This window comes from Salvelinus alpinus, chromosome 5 (genome assembly GCF_045679555.1).
Source record: "Salvelinus alpinus chromosome 5, SLU_Salpinus.1, whole genome shotgun sequence".
In the NCBI taxonomy this organism is placed as follows: Eukaryota; Metazoa; Chordata; class Actinopteri; order Salmoniformes; family Salmonidae; genus Salvelinus; species Salvelinus alpinus.
Window position 1 is genome coordinate 59,585,879 of NC_092090.1, and position 7,730 is coordinate 59,593,608.

General features: G+C 42.8%; 1 long non-coding RNA gene across 1 annotated transcript in view; it reads right to left on the minus strand.

Annotated features, from left to right (window-relative positions):
* LOC139576408 (uncharacterized) overlaps positions 1–4,041 on the minus strand; it is a 530,253-nt gene extending 526,212 nt beyond the window's left edge. Inside the window, exons 1-2 of the long non-coding RNA XR_011675108.1 lie at positions 3,333–4,041; positions 3,141–3,230 (exon numbers count right to left, since the gene is read on the minus strand). This is a non-coding gene — a long non-coding RNA (uncharacterized lncRNA). The remainder of the gene's footprint in view (positions 1–3,140; positions 3,231–3,332) is intronic.
* Between the last annotated feature and the right edge of the window lie 3,689 nt (positions 4,042–7,730).

A 7,730-nucleotide genomic window follows, 5' to 3' on the forward strand; every position in this document is an offset into this window, starting at 1 on the left:
TGATAGCACCTGATGGAGTAAGAAACTGATGGAGTTAGAAAAGTGGTGTATTTTGCTAACGTGTTTAGCTAATAGATTTACATATTTTGTCTTCCCTGTAAAACATTTTAAAAATCTGAAATGGTGGCTTTATTCACAAGATCTGTATCTTTCATCTGGTGTCTTGGACTTGTGATTTAATGATATTTAGATGCTACTATCTACTTGTGAAGCTATGCTAGCTATGCTAATCAGTGTGTGGGGGGGTGGGGGGTGATCCCGGACCCGGGGTAGAGGCTCGTTAGAGGTTAAAAACCTACCGTACTAGTACAGAAGCATAACCATTTATCCATACACACACACACTCTATGGCCTTACGGCCAAGGCGGCTGGGACTTTCACCCCCCCCCCCCCCCCTTTGTGATAGGGGGCAGTATTTTCATGTCCGGATGAAAAGCATGCCCAGAGTAAACGGCCTGCTACAAAGCTATAAAAGCTAGAATATGCATATTATTAGTAGATTTGGATAGAAAACACTCTGAAGTTTCTAAAACTGTTTGAATGATGTCTGTGAGTATAACAGAACTCATCAGGCAGGCAAAAACCTGAGAAATCTGAGGTTGGTCGATTTTCAACTCAGCCCCTATTGAAGATACAGTGGGATATTGGTAATGTTGCACTTCCTAAGTCTTCCACTAGATGTCAACAGTCGTTAGAACCTTGTCTGATGCCTCTACTGTTTAGTGTGGCTGAAGGAGAGAGGAATGAGTCAGGTCTGCCATGATGTGACCATGCGCGTTCATGTGAGAGCGAGCTCTGTTCCATCGCAATTCTGAAGACACAGGAATACTCGGGTTGGAACATTATTGAAGAATTATGTTAAAAACATCCTAAAGATTGATTCAATACTTCGTTTGTCATGTTTTTATGGACTGTAATATAACTTTTTTAACTTTTCGTCCGTACTTTCTGCTGGACCTGCCCGCGCGTTGTGAGTTTGGAAAGTGTACTGAACGCTAGAACAACAAGGAGTAATTTGGACATAAATGATGGACATTATCGAACAAAAACGAACATTTATTGTGGAACTGGGATTCCTGGGAGTGCATTCTGATGAAGATCATCAAAGGTAAGTGAATGTTTATATTGTTACTTCTGACTTCTGTTGACTGCATAATATGGCGGCTATATTTGTGTCTTGATTGGGCTCTGAGCGCCGACTCAGATTATTGCATAGTTTGCTTTTTTCGTAAAACTTTTTTGAAATCTGACACAGCGGTTGCATTAAGGAGAACTGCATCTAAAATTCCATGCATTACATTTGTATCTTTTTTTATTTTTATATATATATATTTTTTTATCCCCTTTTCTCCCCAATTTTCGTGGTATCCAATCGCTAGTAATTACTATCTTGTCTCATCGCTACAACTCCCATACGGGCTCGGGAGAGACGAAGGTCGAAAGCCATGCGTCCTCCGAAGCACAACCCAACCAAGCCGCACTGCTTCTTAACACAGTGCGCCTCCAACCCGGAAGCCAGCCGCACCAATGTGTCGGAGGAAACACCGTGCACCCGCCCCCCTCGGTTAGCGCGCACTGCGCCCGGCCCGCCACAGGAGTCGCTGGAGCGCGATGAGACAAGGATATCCCTACCGGCCAAACCCTCCCTAACCCGGACGACGCTAAGCCAATTGTGCGTCGCCCCACGGACCTCCCGGTCGCGGCCGGCTGCGACAGAGCCTGGGCACGAACCCAGACACTCTGGTGGCGCAGCTAGCACTGCGATGCAGTGCTCTAGACCACTGCGCCACCCGGGAGGCCCACATTTGTATCTTTTAGCAATGTTTATTATCAGTATTCCTGTAAATTGATGTGGCTCTCTGCAAAATCAAAGGATGTTTTGTGACTTCTGAACCTAAGGCGCCAATGTAAACTCAGATTTTTGGATATAAATATGAACTTTACCGAACAAACATACATGAATTGTGTGACATGAAGTCCTATGAGTGTCATCTGATGAAGATCATCAAAGGTTAGTGATTAATTTGATCTATATTTCAGCTTTTTGTGAATCCTCTCTTTGGATGGAAGAGAGATTAAAGTAGATGTGACGTGTCAAAATTTTGATTGATGACCCTATGTGAACTCTATGTGAACTCTATGTGAACCCTATGTAGTGATGACGTGTGCATGTCTTCTGGTCAGGCAAGCCTGGTTAGGTGGGGGCTATGGGGTGAGTAAGGGTCCATTTGACAGGCCGTTAATGATTGATGACCCAAGCCTGATTTATGACCCTATGTAATGATTTATGACCCTATGTCATGTAGAAGGGTGCATGCCCAGGGGGGTTGGTGGGGTTGAGTAAGTGACCGTGTGTCAGGTCAACCTGTTACTGTTTCTCACGGTTTGGGTTGGTTAATGCCCCTTATAAAGCCGCTGAACAATTCCTGTTTAAGAGTGCACAAGATAACCCCCTGAATATTAAACAAAAATGACACCTATGCCAATTTTAGGGATGTTATGCTCGGCTTGTCATGAACCCAGTGACCAAAGCCTTGAAGAAGTTCTGTGTGAAGCTCCAGAATGTTTTAAAGGATTTTTGGGTACGAGTGAGGGCCCTATGTCTTACATATTCCACCCTGAGGATTCTACGGTAAAGATATTCACAGACAGTGGATCCAAACCCATTTATCAGGCAAAACCTGGGATTTTTTCTCCTGCTCTGGGGATGAGAGAATGGCTAAAGATCAGGCTGGCTCTCTGTAAAATTGAACAGGCTCTGAGTGGTACACAGCTGCCGGGCTATGCGTTGGAAGAACAGGTCTGCGGACGCTGTGATCTGAAAGCTCTAAGAATCGCTTCAATGGACTATGCCCCTAATAACAAAGTGACAATTTTAGCCTGTGAATTTTATGATGGTGCTAATGCTACAAAGTCTGTCAATTCTCCTGTAGCTTCCAGAGCCTGCAAAGATGTCAACTTTTTTATGCCTGTGTTTAGTTTTAAATGGTTGGATTATCCGATTTTCATAACCCTTATGAATAAGCTGGACATTCTCTTCCAAAATCGGGAACAGTTAAAGCGCTGGGCGAGGCTTTCCTTGAGACAGAGTCAAGACCAAAAGGCCCGACGGAGGATCTACCCCTGGAGTGAAAACTTACCAAGTGTTGATGTACCTAGCAAGAGAGCCTTGCCTTTTGAGGGCGAACTCGACACGGACAATGGCGGGTGGTTGCATAAGCCCCCTGGATCTGTAAGAAAGGCATCGTAAAAGACCTTAAGAATGTAAGGATATAAAATGTATGTACTAAATATTTTGAATGAAATAAATGGTTTTAAAATCAGAATCTCACCACGTTATGAACTCTCGCGTTTGTTCACTCTTAGCGCAGTCTGTCCCTGAGAAAAAACTTGCGGAAAAAGCCATGTGCGCGCGTATGTGCGTGAGGGAGTTTTCTTTAGTGGCTGTGTGTGTTTCAAAAACAGAAAAAGTGGGGGGCTGGGGTGTGTGTGTTAAAAAAATACCCTTGCATCTGCGCTCAAGGCTCTCTCTCTCTCTCTCTCTCGCTCTATGCCAGGGGGGTCGTTTGAAACCAAGGTTTACACTAGCCTGCAAAACAGATGCCTACCCCCCAACAATAATATTGTGTCTTACGACTCCTAATCTTAAAGGCCTTTCATAAAACTATTTTTTAGGTGGGCTAAAAAGTCATTCATCCCAGCGATGTCGAGACCACCCCACCCCTGCATCTAGGTGCTAGCACCCCGGAGATTTTAGAAGATCCAAAAGGATCCTAATGTTTAGACACACCCAATACCATGTGTTTGAAATGTGTCAAATATACCATGGGCGGGGGTATAGCCCGAAAAAACGACAAACCCCAAATGCTATGTAAAAATCATTCAGGGGTTTTTCTCTAGGTCGTAGGGTACAAAAGCGCTAGAAACCAGGGGCAATGTTAGCAGCGTTTTAGTTCCGATGCAAACAGCACCTCCAGAAACTCCAAGAATCGTTATCGGACTGAAGCGTTAAAAAGATAATCGGGGAAAACAGTCTAATGGATCTATAGCAAGGTGAGTTCTTGAAATAAATCTTTATATTAGATTTGGTTGTTGTGGGGAATTGTTTGAAAAGCGGGGTATGTTATAGAAATATTAAACAATCATTAGGACCAGTATGCTTACCGTATAACAAGGCAATATTAGCTAAAGTGATTATAGCTTTAATATTGTCGAATGTTTTATAGATTCTGAAGCATTCACGCAGATACTCCGAGGTATAACTGAGCTCGAACCATCCAATGGGGCTCCGGAACAAAGTGCAGACAAACAAACGCCTACCCTGAATTGTAAACGTAAGTAAGCTCCAAGAATTCCATACATAAAAATATTTATACCTTAAAAACAAAAAGTGTGGGCATCTTATATTAAAAGTTATTTTATATGTTTACAGAGGACCTAAAGCCTAGAAGGTTAAACGAGGCCCTATGGAGCCTGAACGGTTTCTGCCAAGCATATGACTACGAGACAATTATCCCCTATGACCCGGATGTTTTTACACACAAGCCACGAACACAGGATTTAAACGGCAAGTCAACTCCCCTGGGACAGGACAACGTTGTCCCCCATATTTCTAAACACCAAAGGATAATTAGTGCTCAGATCCACAGTTCCGCTTCACCCGAACAATTCTACTTGGCCGATATTCACGAGACCTCGTTCCAAGGACAAGGTATGAATCAATTATATATTATTATTTATAGCGTTATTTTATTATTTTTTTATTTATATATTTTTTTTATGCCGGAATATGTTAAAACCAGGCCTTATATTGTTTTTTTTTTTTTTTCAGGCTCAACATCTACCGAACCTGCAGATGCTGTAATACTGGCTGAACAAAGACATCAGCCCCTGGTTTCAGAACTTCTTCAGAACAGCCCTCGTCAAAAAAGCCGAGGTATTTAATTAATGTATTGTTAATATATAGGCTTATATCTGAAATGTATTTGGCATTTTTAACATATTTTAGGGTTAATAACCTATTTTTGTATGTATTATTTTTATTTCAGACTCCTCACCGGTTTATAAAGACAACACACAAACATCGGAGGATGCCCAGACAAGCATCCCCGAGGAGGCTCCAAAGACACCAGTCAAGAAAACAGCGAAACCTGATGATTTCAAAGATTTAAATGACATTTCTGAGGTAGACGATTTGATGTTCTGTGAAGCTGCCAACCTTCTTGAATCGGCCAATTCTGTGGGGGCAACAGCAGATTCTGAAATAGACCAAGACCGTTTTTTCAAAGCGTTTACCCTGGGTTTAAAATCACGAAAGGCTCTACTCCAGAGGCGCATGTGTATTCTACTCGAGCATCAATACAATCAGGATGTGTCATTCTGGCGTAGCGAGCTACCCCGTATGTTAAAAAACATTAGGGCTAAAACAAGCAAATACCGCCGTTAAAAAACACACATGTAAACACACACACACACATCCTTAATTAGACAAATGGCGCCCCCTATAGACCTAAGTGAGACAATTGAAACCCTCTTAGCCATGATCCCTACAGAGCTCCAAGATATAGTTAACCATATGAATGATTCGGGGGTAATTGACATAATGACAATAGATGAAAATCTATTATCACAGATTCCCTCCGAACTCATAGACATTATTACACGTATGAATGAGTCAGGGCCTTCCGAGGAAAACATGTTATCACAGATTCCCGAAACCATCATATCTCTAATTACCCAGCTTAACGCGAGCCCTAGGTTTAATTCGGCCCCACATACACCTCTAAGACAGCCTTTAACAACATTGTCCGAAGAGTCTGAAAGTCAATATGATGTTTTTGAACAGTTGGACAAATGTCTAGCAAATCTGGAGGGGGGCGGTCTTGAGATCAGTGTACAGAACGAGAGCCCTAGGTTTAATTCGGCACCCCAGACACCTATAAATCAGCCTTTAACACCAATGTCCGAAGAGTCTGAAACCCAATACGATGTTTTTGAACAGTTGGACAATTGCCTAGCAAATCTGGAGGGGGGAGGTCTTGATCGAAGTGTACATGTTTTGCGTCGAAATAAATTCAGCAATATTGAGGTTCGACAGTTTTTCAATTTCGCATGGGGGGGTCAGATTCGGGAATATGCTGTGTTTTACGTAATGCTTATGGACACTTTGAATGAACTGTTAGCTAGGATTAGAGATTATAGCAAACCTAGGGATCTCTTACAGTTGGAAATTTGTGGAGACAGTCTACAGAGCAAGGTATCGCTTATTTTACAGAATGGTGAAGCAGAGCTTGAACAATTTGTTAAACTGCTAGAACGCCTTGTTCAGTCAAATTTAAACGTGCTAGCAGATAGGACCCTCGAACTTGTAGTACAATTAGTACGACAACCACAAGGGGGCGGGGGTCAGAGAAGAAAGCTCGAGAGTTTAATGCAGTCCGAAATCATAAGCAATAAAAGGGCCTATCTCATAAACGTTCCCAATCCAGGTAATAAGCTATGTTTTGCCATAGGTTTGGCCCACTTACTCAGCCCAGGATGTACTGATCAAGCCGCGTTACAAAAAGCTCGAGAGCTACAAACTGCGGTGGGTCTCGGTATACAGGATGCTGTGGCTTTCTCAGACATAGTCAAATTTGAAAACTTTCTGAACATCAAGATTGTGGTTTTGTACCACAGTAGGGCTAATGACGCTCTCCTCAAGTTCCAAAATATACCCGAACCACATCCTAAGACTATGTACTTTTATGTGCAAAATGAGCATTACTATGCCGTAACTAACATCACAGCCTTTTTAGGCGCTCCATATGTCTGTCCAGCCTGTCATACCGGCTACACACGCATGGGGGGGCACTCGTGCCGTTACAACTGTTCAGTATGTCTGGATAAACATTGCCCTATGCAGCCGCTAAACTTGACCCCCTGTGCGGATTGTCACCGCACATGTCGTTCGGCCTACTGTTACGAAAAACACAAAACTGAAACATGGCATCCCAAGGCATGTAAATCTGTAAGCAGTTGTGACATTAACAAGAAATGTCCAAAATGTCATTGCAATTACAACCTTAAAATAGATAGCCCTAAACCTCATGTTTGTGGAATTATACACTGCCCAATCTGTAAAGGTCCTTTGAAAAGCAGAGACGCGGAAGCGGTTCAAGAAGTAACACATGAGTGTTACATTCAGCCCTTGGCTGAAGATGAACATACAGAGAAATATGTGTTTTATGATTTTGAGACAAATCAGCAATCAGGGGTTCATTTGCCTATTTTTGTGTCAACCATGACTTTCAAGGGTGAAAAATGGTCGGCCGAGGGACCCAATTGTGCCCGGCTCTTTCTAAAACATTTTAGAAAAGCCCAGTACAGAAACTTCACGTTTATAGCTCACAATGCTAGAGCCTATGACGCCTATCTGCTTCTGAACCCTTTGATACAGCAAGGCGTGGCCCCCAGTGTCATAGCTCAAGGGAGTAAAATATTATGCTTTGTTGACCCCGCCTTCAAACAGAGATACATTGACAGCTTAAGCTTCTTACCCATGAGATTGGCTCAAATGCCAGAGGCCTTGGGTTTTGAAAACTCTGTCAAAGGCTATTTCCCTCATTTCTTCACATCTGAGGAGAATCTACATTATATAGGATCTTATCCAGCCCCCGAAATGTACGGGTGTGATCAAATGTCTCCCAAAGAGCGGGAGAGATTCTTGACATGGTACGAGACCGTAAGAC